Source organism: Neovison vison, chromosome 1 (assembly GCF_020171115.1).
Source record: "Neovison vison isolate M4711 chromosome 1, ASM_NN_V1, whole genome shotgun sequence".
NCBI lineage: Eukaryota > Metazoa > Chordata > Mammalia > Carnivora > Mustelidae > Neogale > Neogale vison.
The window spans coordinates 141619859-141634172 of NC_058091.1; positions in this window are offsets into that span (position 1 = coordinate 141619859).

Below are 14314 nucleotides of genomic sequence, written 5' to 3' on the forward strand. Positions count from 1 at the left end.
TGGTGGAGTAGGGTTTCAGGGGTGGGACCTCTTAATCGGGGCTGCCTCCTACCCCAGATCTTGCCTTGTAAACCCACTCTCAGGTAGACCAGCTGCAAAAGGAACAGTTGGGAAATTTCTCCTCGGCAAGTCCAGGCATTTCCTTTTCACTACCAATTAACTAGCCACAACTAGAGTGCTCAACCGCCCTGGCCCAGAATGCAATCCACACAAATACTCATTGTGTGGCAGATCCTGTCTCTGGCAGCATCAAGAATTTCATATTGCAAGTACAGGGGGAAAGGAGAGGAAAGAAAAAATATATATATATATGTATACACACATATATGTATATATGTATATATATATATGTATACACACACGTATGTATAACACATTTCAAGAACTGAGAGCTTTGCCTTGCCCATGCATTTTTCACACTTTTTTTCTGTCTTAAACTCTAATCCTGTGTATGTTTGCCCTCTGCCTTCCACTACAATATTCTGCTGAGGCTATATTCTGTTTTCTTTGATGTTCTGCTGGCTTCTGGCAAAAAGTAGCCTGGAAGAAAACACATTTATATCTAATGCCTCCTTTCACAACCTGAACCTTTATCAAACCCCATTAAAACAACAACAACAAAAAGGAAAGAATCTATGAGTCCTGCAAGAAATGCCATAGAAAATGTGCAAAGAAATAAAGAACTTGAGTGGAGAGCATGTCCCATTACTTGGAAGGTTTTCTCTTCCCTACCATGTATCTGGGCTTTCATCACGAAGCTATGCAAACCAGGATGAAGAATGTTCTGCAGGTAGTCAAAAGGAGAAACTTGCAAATCCACTCAGTCCCAAGTACCTGTTTTCTCTCATGCAGAGTAATCTCCTGCTGCTCTGGGGAGCCCAAATTGCACTTGGAGGATATGTAAACACAATCTGGAGAAAGTTCCCACAATGCAGGGCTTGCTAGGGTGGACGCAAAGGCATTGAAGGGGTGAAGGGATGCCCTCAGGATTGCTGTAGAGCTTTGTTTATTTATTTATTTGTGTGTGTGAGAGAGAGAGAGAATGCACAAGCAGGCAGAGGTAGAGAGAGAAGCAGGCTCCCTGCTGAGAAAGGAGCCTGATGCAGGACTCAATCCCAGGACCCTGGGATCAAGACCTGAGCTGAAGGCAGCAGCTTAATTGACTCAGCCACCCAGGCATCCCTGCTGTAGAGCTTTGCAGGAAACAGGAGAAAGCTGGAGAAAGATCCACCAACAATCACAACACTATTCTCCAGAGCATCTTCTGTGTGATCGTGGCACTGTATCTTCCAAACTCAGTCTCATCATGGACACAGCTGGGAAAGCAGAAGAAACTACCTTCATTTTTCCTATCCCGAGGTGCTACTCAATTGAGATAATCCTGTCAGGCAAATTCTGCACTTGCCCTTCTTCAGCAACTTATATTATAAGAATGCCAGATATCACAACGCATTGTTGAATCATTCATTCACTACTCTACCTTTCTCTCTAGTGTTCTCCTCTTACATCAGGAATCATCATGGTGACAGAAAAATTACTGATGGGGAAAGTTTGCTGAAGAGCTGCCAGGTAACTCAATTTCCCTCAACAACTTAAAGGAGACAGAGGAATTATCTATTCAAGAGAAATAAGAGATAAGAAAAAAAAATATATAGATGGATATCTATATCTATATCTATATCTATATCTATGTATCTCTAAACTATATATATATAGTTTAGGGTCAATAAAACAAGCTCCACAAATGTTAATGGAAACATGGAAACAATAGCTTTAAAAAAAAATGGACAAGCAGCAATGCAAGTTTTCTCCTTCAGTGGTAGTGTGATTTCATGTCCTATCTGTATGTGAGAAAAGGGAGCTGGGCATTTCAGCCATCTACTGGCTAATTAATATTCCAACCCAAAATGCTCTGCTACAGATATTAGAAATCAAGTTTCCCACAGGACTGTCACATTGTTTTTAACCCAAAGCTATGATGCTTCGCCTTACAACTAGGAAGGTTTCATTACTGTCTGCTGTGTCTTCATTCTCCTTTGGAACTTCTCCAATTTCCCCAGAAACACAGGTGGTCTTTTGAATAAACAGAACTAACATATTGAGCTCCATAAGCTCTATGATGAGATGCATTTCTCTCGTTCGCAGCTGTTGCTTGCACAGTTGGAATAATGCACGACTATGAGGTGGCTACTTAGTGAACCGGAGGTTCCTATTCAGAGCATAAATTCATAGAAAGGCGTCTTCAGGTAAAGAAGGAAGAGAAGAGAAGTGGCACTCCACAGGGGTCTGTATGGTTTTCATTATCTATGGGAGGGACATGAAAACATGTGGAGGGGTCCACTGAAGAATGTGATGGTATTCATTCGACTTCTAGAGGAAGCCCATGCTGAGGGTATTTCATTCTATCACAAAATAATTGGGACAGAGGTCCTTGAATCGACATGTTCCAGGCTTCTGGCATTTAATCAGACACAAATGGTAGCTGGGATAAAATTATTTTACCATCTCCTGTTCGTTTAAGATGAAAAATGTTGGAGGAATCATAGGATGATGTAAAGTCCATTTTACAATGACACCAGGGTCAGTGTTCAAGAGTTTAAGAAACATAAATGGAATCAACAACCAAGCAGGAATCATGATGTTTATACTGTAAAGTTGTGACATCTTTGTTAGCACACAGCAGTCTTCAAATTTTATCAGCTAGTGTTCCTCTCCAAATATAGAATTAATTATGAAGACTTACAATGGCTTTACTTACTAAACAGTATCTTATTATTTATATCAATATGAGAAAATGCTTTGGCAAATGAGACCATGTCAACGAATACCAAAAAGGTGGAGGGGACTTCTAATTTAAAAACAAAAAAAAAACAGAAACAAAATGGGACACTTGGGTGGTTTAGTCAGTTAAGTGTCTTCCATTGGGTCAGCTCATGATCCTGGAGTAGCAGGACTGAAGCCCGCATTGGGCTCCCTGTTCACTGGGGTATCTGCTTCCCACTCTGCTCCTCACCCTGATCTTGTGCTCTCTCTCTCAAATCTTAAAAAAAACAACAACAACAAAGAAAACGGGGGCACTGGAGTGGCTCTGTTGGTTAACTGGCCAACTCGACCTCAGCTTAGGTCTTGATTATGGGGTTGTGAGTTCAAGTCCCACACTGGGCTCTGTGCTAAACATGGAGCCTATTTAAAATAAATAAATAAGTAAATAAATAAATAAATATAATTTTAAAAAGAAAAAGAACTATTGATAACACACAGGTCAGATTTTTCTCAGGACATCTGAAATGACCTAGGAAATCTGAAGTGGACTTTGTGTTTAAGACAGTAAGTTAAGCAGAGCATGGAATCTCTCCTCTCGCCCTTCCTCTCAAACTCATGAAGAGATAGAAAAGAGGTAAAGAAAATGATTAAATACATATTTATTTTTGAAAACCAAAAACAAGAATCTCCCTGAATTAGAAAGACATACCTCAAAATAGTAAACAAACAGGAAGCTACAGCGATAGAAAGAGGTCAATGCTTTCACAAGATTTTGTTGCTGTATATGCATATATATAACGTGTGTCTGTGCATGTGTGTGTTTGCAGGGCAGATTTTTATCCAACATACCATCTAGTTGTTTAAAACTTGACCTCGAACTAAGAGTCACATAAAACTTGAACTTCTCAAGATTTAGGTTAATGCTCCTACAAGGTGGTTTTATAAGGAGGTCATAATGGGCAAGGAAAAAGTCATGCTTAGAGAATAAAAACATAGCAGCAAAACATCAACTAAGCGTCTGTAAATCTAACACATGAAGTAAAGAAAACAAGATCTACTTATGGAAGAATTTAGAACTGAAAAAATAGAAATTATGAAGCAACCTGAAAAGAATCTCTTTAAAGTATGTGTATTTCCTATCCAGGGAGATAGTGAGTAAAGATAGATCGTATGTCTAACAAAGATTTAAAAAATAAAAATTCAGTTCAGGGCACCTGATTCTTGATTTTGGCTCAAGTCATGATCTCAGGGTCATGAGATCAAACCCTGAGTCAGCTCTGCGCTCAGCAGGTTCTCCTTTAGATTCTTTTCTTCCCTCTCCATCAGCCCCTGCCCCCATGCTCGCTCTCTCTCCTTCTCTAAAATAAATAAAAAATCTTTAAAACACATATCGATCCAAAAATGGGAAGAGAAAAGAAAAATGGGGCAGGTAGAAATTAATAGGAATAGTTGACTATAACAACAATGAAGACTATCAAATGGACTAAACTCAGGTCTGAGAAAAAAGAGAATCACACTGGATGTAATCCATGTGTTAGTCCTGAAGGACTCACCCTAATGAAGACCAAGGAATTAACTCACAAGCAAAATCATCAAAACCACTACTATTAGCAACAGTAAGTATAAACAAGAAATAACATATTTTGACTGACAAAAACTCCAGATGTTTAACTTGATGCATGTATTTTGTGGCTACATGAAATGATTGAGTGAAATATTTGATATAAATTTGATATATAATTTAACATATATTCTACATAATTAGCATTCACCAAGAAATTATTGGCAATAGAAGGAAAGATTTAGAAGAAAAGTCTTCTAGGAATGAAAATTTAGCATTTTTTAAAAAGAAACCAGGCACGGTGGATTTAATAAATGTGTTAGCTCTTCCATAGCTAAAGACAACAGCAGCTGTATAGTAATTGACCTCCCCAGTTTCCTTCCCAATATGTAATAAAACAACTATATAACTAGGAAATGTCTACACAACGCTGTATCTTTGCCATGTATATCTGTTTGCTTCCGCAGCCATAGCAAAATACCACACAGAGGTCGCTCAAACAACAGAAATGCATATCTCCTACTTCTGGAGGCTGAAAGTCCAAGATCAAGTTCTGACGGGTCTCCGTTTTGGGTCACAGCCCTCTTCCTAGCTTGCAGACAGCTGCTTTGTCATCACATCCTTTGAGCACGCACGTGAAGAGAGACAAATAGCTCTCTGGCATTTCTTCATCTAAGGACATTAATCCTATGGTGTCAGGGCCCCATGAGTAGGAGCTCCCTTAACCTTTACTACTTCTTTACTTTAAATACAACCACATATGGGTGAGGGCCTCATGCACAAATTAGGGAGAACATATCTATTCCGTTTATAACATTCTACCCCAGTCCCTCCCCAAATTCACGTGCTTCTCACATGCAAAATACATTTGTTCTATCCCAATAGTCCCAAAAATTTTAATTAATTCCAGCGTCAATTTTAAAGTCTAAAGTTCAAAGCATCATCTAAATATTTAAATCAGATATGGGTGAGACTGGACATAGGATTCATCCTGAGGCAAAACTCCTCTCCAGCCATGAGCCTATGAGACGGGACAAGTCATATGCCCCCAAACTCCAATGGCAGAGCATTTGCATTCCAAAAGAGAGAGTTGGGAAGAAGAAACAAAACCTAGCAAGGTAGATTTCCCTTGGATTGAAAGGCTCAAGAATAATTCTCTTTGATGTGATGATCTGCCCTCCATTCCAGCTGGGATGACACCATCACACCCAGGCTCTATGAGGATGGCCCTGGGCAGTGGCATCCTAGTGTCTGAAAAGGAAGAGCTCCAACCTTATGAAACAGAAAAAGTAGCCTTGCCTTCTGGGCCAGTGGTGGGAATGGCTGCCCTGATGATGTCTGAAGCACCTTTGAAGTGAAGATGACACATGTTTGCAGTGGGATGGCTCTACTGCAGCATCTAAGAAGCCTGGCAGCCTTCTTTCGTTACATACCCTTTTTCTGTCCCTTTCTGTACAAGTGGGCAGTGTTTCTGCTGGAAAATCACATCTCTATTTCTGGCTTTTTCTGAGATGGCTGATTCAATTTATTGTTCATACCCTTACTAATCTCCTTATCCAGTGGTTGTTCAGAACAAGCTTTCTCAATGTTTTGCAATATGGATAAGCTGAAGGTTTTTCAAATCTCCAAGTTCTGGTTCCTTTTTTCTTATCGATGCCTTCAGTTCACCCTACTTCCTTCACATCTAAATATAAGCAGTGAGGCAGATCCAGTCCCCCCTGTAACGTAGTACTTAGAAATCTCAGCTAAATATCCAATTCATCTCTTGAAAATTCTACCTTCTACAAAACACTAGAATACAATTCAGCAAAGTTGTTTGTCACTGGTTTGCATTTCAGGTGGGGTGCGGGGAAGGGGAGAGCTGATGCCCTGGTTCATAGGCCATCAGACAGGAAAGAATTTTCTATTACTTGGAAGAGGGTCTGCTTTTTGGTTCTAGTCATGCACTCAACTGATTTTATATGGCCCACCCACAGTAGAGAGAACAATCTGCTTTAATCTGTCTATAAACTTAAATGTTAATCTCTTCTAAAAACATACCCACAGAAACACCTAGAATACTGCTTACCAGATATCTGGGTACATCATGGTCCAGTCAATTTGACACATCAAATTAACCATCATACCATCACTTGAAGACAGAGAATGCTAACACTGCAAATTAGCTGAGAATATAAAAAGAAAATTCACCAAATCTCAGTGTGCTGTTTCTCATAGTACCTCTCTACTGTCCTTAGCCACAAAGCTTTGCTGCAAGCAAAGGCAGAGTGAGGGAAAGAAAAACAAAACTCAGATAATTCCCATGAAAGAAAAAGAGAAAATTAGAGGGAACTATCATCCCAAAGCACCAGACTTAGATGGTTTCACAGAGGTATTCTACGAAATCTTCAAACATCAGGTAATTGTGATGGCTACAGGAATAATTCAAGAGTACTGAAAAGAAAGGCAAAATCCCAAGTTCTTTTTTTTAAGGAAGTATGATACAAATCAATAAACCACATAAAGACTGTGCAAAAATGAAAACCAAAGACCAATAGCATGAATAACTATCAATGAACGTATACTACAAGAAAATACTAACACATAGAAGCCAGTATTATTTTAAGATAGTATTTTTTTTTAACCTGGAATATAAGCTGGTTAATATTATAAAATATGTTAATATTATTTATCATATCAATAACTCTAAGAAGGGAAACATATGATTATATCCAGAGATGCTGACAAAAACTTTGACCAAATTTAATACCTATTTATTATCAAAACACTAAATAAGAACTGAGAGATTTTTCATAATATAAGAACATAATACTAGAAATACAGACAGAAATAGAAATACTTAAGTCCTAAAGCCAGAATCTCATTTAATAGGAAAACGGTGGAAGAGGAACAAGACAATGATGTTCACTATGTCTGGTACTATTGGACATTTCACTAGACATCTCATAAACATGATACAACAAGATAAAACAATTGGTGGTAAAAGTACGGGTAAAGAAGTAGAACTACCTTTATTTATATTTATTAGATATTATACCTGTAAACTTCCAGAGAATCAATGATAGAACTAACTTAAATTATAAAAGAATTCAGTAACATTTAATTATATAAAGCCAATAGCCTCCATGTACTCAAACAATAAGCATATGGCGGGGAGAATCACATTTATAATTGCAACAGAGACAATTAAATAGTTACTATTTAATTTAACTAGAAGTATGCAAAACCTATATTATGCCAACTTCAACTCATTCCTGAAAAATATAAAAGACAATTAAAAAAAAAATAGAGGAGAGCCTGGTTGGTGCAGCTGGTTAAGCATCCAACTCTTGGTTTCAGCTCAGGTCATGATCTCGGGGTCATGAGATCGAGCCCTGTGTCTAGCTCTGCGCTCAGTGCAGAGTCGACTTGAGATTCTGTTTCCCTCCCCCTCTGCCCCTCACCAGTCCCTCTCATGTACTTTCTCTCTCTCTCTGAAATAAACAAATCTTAAAAAAAAAAAATTCCCTTTTTTTTGGATATGATGACTCAACATGTAAAACTATCCATTCTCCCTAAATTAAAAAGTATAAGCTCAGTGCAATGTCAATAAAAATACCAAAGAGAGATTTTAAGGAGTCAGATGAATTGACACTAAAATTCACATGGAACAACAAACATAAGAGTAGCCAGGGCAACAACAGAAAAGAAAAAATATGAGAAAGAACTGGCCCTGCCAGATATTAAAACATACTTGAAAGACCACAACTAAACAACATGGTGCTGGCACATAAGTAGGCAAATAAATCAGTGGAATAAAAATACAAATCCAGAAATATACCCAAATATTTATATGAAAATTTAGAATATGATAGAAGATGGCATCTCACATCACTGAGGGTAAAAAATGGACTTACTTAAGAAATGGTTCTTTGACAAGTGGAGAGTCATTTGGGCCAAAAATAAAATGACACCCATATCTCATACAGTATCCAAGATTAGGCTCTAATTACCTTAGAAATATAAATATATACTTAATATATAAAATGAAGATACACAGGTACTAGAGAAAAGCACAGAGGAATCCTTTAATCTTGGAGTGCAAAAAGACTTTCTAGCTATGCCTCAAAATCCAAAGGCAGCAAGAGAAAAACTTGACAAATTTAATGCATTAAAACGAAAAAAAATTTTCGTTTGGAGGAAAAAACCCACCGTAAACAAAGTAAGAAAGGAGCCAATAAGCCGGGATAAAATATGACAATATATGCCAAGGGGGCTAATAAGTTATTATTTCCTTATCTTTTATTTTAATTTTTAGCAGCTTCTTATAATGGCTTAACATTGTTTTTCTCTGTCCTTCACCCTGCTTGGATATGATGAGATTCTCAAATCCATGGGATGATTTTTTAAGTCAAATATGGTAGACTGCCAGCCATTATTTTTCAGATTCTTCTTTTTCTGGGACTCCATTTACCCTAATTTTAGATTTTTTTCATACTGTCTTGTAGGCCATTAACACAATTAATTATCGTCTCTGCGCTGCTGTTTGCATCATTTCCAAGTGCCTCTTTTCATTGCATGAATCCTTTCTCCTGCAATGCCTCTTCTGATGTTAATCCCACCTAGGGAATTTTTGTTTTTAGATGTTCTGTTTTCAATTCTAGAACTTCCTTTTGGTTCTTTTTAGAGATTCCGGATCTCTCCTGAAAACCTCTGTCACCTCACCTACTGTAGCCACTTTTCCCCGTATATTTGTAAAATATTTAGCATGGTTATTTTGTCTGCTATCTCTAAAATGTGGGTTCTTTCTCTCTCTGCTTAGTAATTTCTACTGTGTACCAAATATTCTGAATGACGTATTTGCAGAAATTTTGTATTCTATTTTCTTTCTCTAAAACTGCTAAGGTTTTGGCATGTAGACAGTGAAATCACTGGCAACTCACCTTGGTCTTGCAGAGACTTGGCTTTAGGTTTTGTTGGAGCAGATCTATTTTGGTTTTATCTGTATCTCTTAGAGTCCTTTGAGGATTCACTGAAAAGTCCAAGTTGTAGATCAAGCACCTTGAATCTGAAAGGATTTTAACTCTAAATTCTTTCTCCCTTGCTATGAACAGCCACCAACCCCGAGGGCTCCTCTGTCACTCAGCCTTCCTGCTGCTGCTGCTGTTAGTCATTCTGAATCTTAACCCTGTGTTCCTGCAACCCAGAAGACGGCCAAGAACTTGGCAGAAGTTTGCATGCAGATGTGGGATCTCCCCAGGGGTGGCTCCTTCTTTTCTGGGATTTACTCCATCAATTTCCAATGAGTGTTGACAATGCCTAATTCTGACCTCTGATTTCTGATCTCATTAAGACCATCGATTTCTTCCTGAGCTCTATCCTGTTTTTGTTGTGTGAATGGAAATGAATGCCTTGGGAAGAGAAGTCAGATGAATGTAGGTCTCCCCACTGCAGTTACTTTCTTACTTACCCAGTTGATGGCTGTTTTCTGCCTTTCCCAGGGCTTTCTAACAAGTTTATAATTGTAGCAGCAGGAAGATTAGTTGAATACAAGATACTTTGCCATTATTAGAAGACACAAGTCCTATGTTAATAATGAATATTTAACAATGTCTTAAAAATTAGTAACAAAAGAAAACACAATAGAAGAAAAATTTAAAGATATAATCAATTGGGCACTTCACGGGAGAGGCAAAAGATGAGAAATAAACATATGGAAATAAGAAAGAGCGTGCCTAGGTGGCTCAGTGGGTTAAAGCCTCTGCCTTTGGTTCAGGTCATGATCCCAGGGTCCTGGGATCGAGCCCTGCATCGGGCTCTCTGCTCAGCGGGGAGCCTGCTTCCCCTTCTCTCTCTGCCTGCCTCTTTGCCTACTTGTGATCCCTGTCTTTCAAATAAATAAAATCAATCTTAAAAAAAGAAGAAGGAAATAAGAAAGAATGTTCAGCCTCATTAGAAGACACAAGTCCTATGTTAATAATTAGCTGAAATTAACTAGGAAAACACAAAATAAGACCATAATAAGATATTGGTTCATATCCATTTGAATGACAAAAATTAAGAAGGTCGGTGATACAAAATGGTAGGGGGAATGTGGATCAATCATAGAATGTCATATATTCTGGTGAAAATGTAAATTAGGGAAGAATAGTATTCAATATCTGGTCATTTTTGAAAACTCATATAACTTACAACCTAGCATTTCCACTTCTGTTCAAGAGAAACTTTTATACATGTTGCAATAGATTTTCTGTGGTCAACTTAGTTTTATCCCCATCTCTTCTATATTTTCTACATAGAAAGGAAGCAACTTAGGAACTCTACTTCCCAGATGTCTTGCCAACAGAATTCTGGGTTAGATGATACCTTTATGAACCACTTCTGTGGAATTAGAAAGTCCAAAAAGAAAGAGAAGACTTTGGCTTCCCAAAGTGGCAGTAATCCAAGAGGGGAACATTGGAAGGGAACAGAAGCAGGGTTTTGTCAGGACTTCTGGTCATTCTGCTGAAAACAGCCCAGTTCACTAGTGTGCGGGGCTGAGATCATTGGGAAAGGCTTCCCTGTACCTCAAGATTTCCCGAAAGTCAGCTGGAGTCTCTCAGACCTTCTCTTCTCAAGTCCTTCAAACAAAGGTGTAAGCCCCTAATTCCCCGTATTAAAACCCTTCCTATTCAATTCACTCTGAATAGAGGTGTTTTTTTTTTTAATTTTTTACAATAAAAACAATGTGAATGCCACCAAACCAAGAACAGATATATAAGTAGTGGTATGTACATATAATAAAATATTATACATCAACAACGTCGACAAATCTCAGAATCTTAAGCATGAACGAAAAGGAAGTCCCAGATTTCATATACAAGCACCCTATTCATAACGTATAATAATATGCAAAAATAAACCATTTATTTTAAGCATAGATCTCTGTGCGTCATAAAAACTTTTAAAAAGCAAATGAAAAATAAACACAAAAGTTAAAACAGTGGAGTTAGAGACATAGAGACAAGATAAAAAAAGGAACATAGAGACATATGTAACTTATTGCATAAGTTTCTGTTAATGACTTACTTCACTGGCTTATTCATGGGTATCCACTGTATTGTGAAAATAAATTCTAAATGAATTAAAAATGATACTGGCTATAGGACACCTCTGTGGCTCGTTAGTTAAGTGTCTGACTCTTGATCTCAGCTCAGGTCTTGATCTCAGAGTGCTGAGCTCTAGCCCTGCACTGGGTTCCATACGGGGCATGGAGCCTACTTCAAACAAACAAACAAAAAAAGATACTGGCCAGAGCAATGGTGTTAATGTGTTCATGAACCTAGGCTTAAAACAAACCCAATTTTGTGTACCCAAATCTTTAAAACCTCAGTACATAGTCTTAATAACCAGAGAATATATCTGTCAGGTGGAAGACTGGACTAAAGAATTATTTTAAATCCCAGCACAAGAGAGAAAAAAAAAAAAAAAGATGAAAAGCTATAAGAAAATTTAAAACATTTGGAATAGAAACCCCAAACTGGATCTATCTCTAATGATATTTCTAGAAGCAAATAAGAGAAAGCATGAAAGATAAGCAATACTGGGGGTTGCAGGGAAGCCAACTGTTTGCCGGAAGTAGTTAGGAAAAAACATGAGTCCTTGGGTTGTCAGGGCTCAATAAGAGTCAGGAAGGAAAACAAACATAAAACCTCACACAGGATACCATAGCACAAACACAACTATAAAGAGAAAAAAGGGAGTGCCTCGGTGGCTCAGTTGGTGTAAGCATCCAACTCTTGATTTCTGATCAGGTCATGATGTCAGGGTCATGAGAGCTGGGCATGGAGCCTGCTTAAGATTCTTTTTCTCCCTCTGCACCACCCCCTCTCATGTTCTCTAAATAAACAAACAAAATTACAAAATCTACCAGAGAGAAAAGAAAGATTATGCTCAAAAATAAGAATCACACTGGCGTTGGATTGCTTATCAGTACCACAGACTGCAAGAAAGCACTGAAAAATATTTCTAAGTCCTGAGAGAAAATAACTTTGAACCTGGAACTCAATGCACAAGAAAACCTCAAAAGGTAAATAAACCCATTTTAATATGTTTAAACGCTTGGAACTCTACTACCTATAAACTCTCACATAAGTAAACTATTCTAACAAGAAAAGAAGTAAACACAGAAGGAACAACTTTGATTTTTTAAAATGGCAAGCAATATGTAAGCAGTAAGGTATATTAGTAATAGCTGAATATTGATAATAAATTAAATTATTTTAATAATTAGTTGAAATTAAAAATCAGATGAAGCATGGGTTATGGTGGGGTTTTTTTGTTTTTGTTTTTGTTTTTATTGAGGTGGCTGGTGGTTAGTGAGTAGAACACAGAATAAAAAACATTTCAACATTTTTAACTTCCTGAGGGGGGTAGAAAGTAACTGAGTAACAACAGACCTTATTAGAAACTCTAACATGTATTTATGGGTGTTAAAAATCTATGGGTAGGGGCCCCTGGATGGCTCAGTGGGTTAAGCCGCTGCCTTCAGCTCAGGTCATGATCTCAGGGTCCTGGGATCGAGTCCCGCATCGGGCTCTCTGCTCAGTGGGGAGCCTGCTTCTCTCTCTCTCTCTCTCTCTGCCTACTTGTGATCTTTCTCTGTCAAATAAATAAATAAATAAAATCTTTTAAAAAAAAATCTATGGGTAAATACGGAGGATAGAAACTCAAAGTACAGCTTTAAACCAATACAGGAAAAAATAGAACAAAGAAATCTTGAACAATTCAACAGAATCACAATGGAGAAGAAAAGGAAACAATGACCAAGTACAGTATAGGCACACCTCATTTTATTGTGCTTTGCTTTATAGTATTTCACAGATATTGTTTTGTTTTGTTTTGTTTTTGACAAACGGAATGTTTGTGGCAACCTTGCATCCGGCAAGTCTACTAGTGCCATTTTCCCAACAGCATTTGCTCTATTCATGTCTCTATCACATTCTGTTAATTCTTCCAACATTTCAAAATTTTGTTATTACTACATTTGTTACGGTGATTTGTGATCAGTGACTTTGTTCTTTCTTTTTTAAATTTTTTTTCTTTTTTTTTAATCTTTCTTTTTTATTTTTTAAGATTTTATTTATTTACTCAGGAGAAAGAGAGAGATAGAGGCAGAGGCAGAGGGGAAAGCAGGCTCCCCGCAGAGCGGGGAGCCCAACCTGGGGCTCAATCCTAGGACCCTGGAATCATGACCTGAGCCGAAGGCAGACACTTAACTGGCTGAGCCACCCAGGCTCCCTGACTTCGATCTTTCAAGTTACTATTGTAATTATTTTGGCATCCTAGAACCAAACCCACGTAAGATGGCAACATTAATTGATAAATGTGTGCGTTCTGACTTCTCCACTGACTGACTATTCTCCCTTTCCCTTTCCCTCCCCTGCTCTCTGAGACACAACAGTATTGAAACTAGGCAATTAATCATCCTACAATAGCCTCTAAGTGTTCAAGTGAAAGAAGAGTCCCAGGTCTCTCTAAACCGAAAGCTAGAAATGATGTATCTCAGGGAGAGAGGCATGTGGAAAGCTGAGACAGGCTGAAAGCTCAGCCTCTTGTGTCAGTTAGTCAAGTTGTGAACACAAGGAAAGTTCTTGAAGGAAGGGAGAAGTGCCACTCCCATGAACACATGAATGATAAGAAAGCTGATACAGAGAAAGTTTGAGTGGTCTGAACAGAAGATCAAAGCAGACACAGTATCCTTTAAGCCAAAGCCTCATCCACAGTGAGGCCCTAACTCTCTTCAATTCTATGAAGGCTGAGACAGGTGAGGAAGCCACAGAAAAGTCTCAAGTTAGGAGAGTTTGGCTCATGAGGTTTAAAGAAAGAAGCCTTCTCTATAAAGTAAAAGTACAAGGTGAAGCAGCAGGTGTATGATAGAGAAGCTGTAGCAAGTTCTCCAGAAGATCAAGCGGAGAGAGCTAATGAAGGCGGCTGCAGGAAACAACAGATTTTCAATGCAGATGAAGCAAC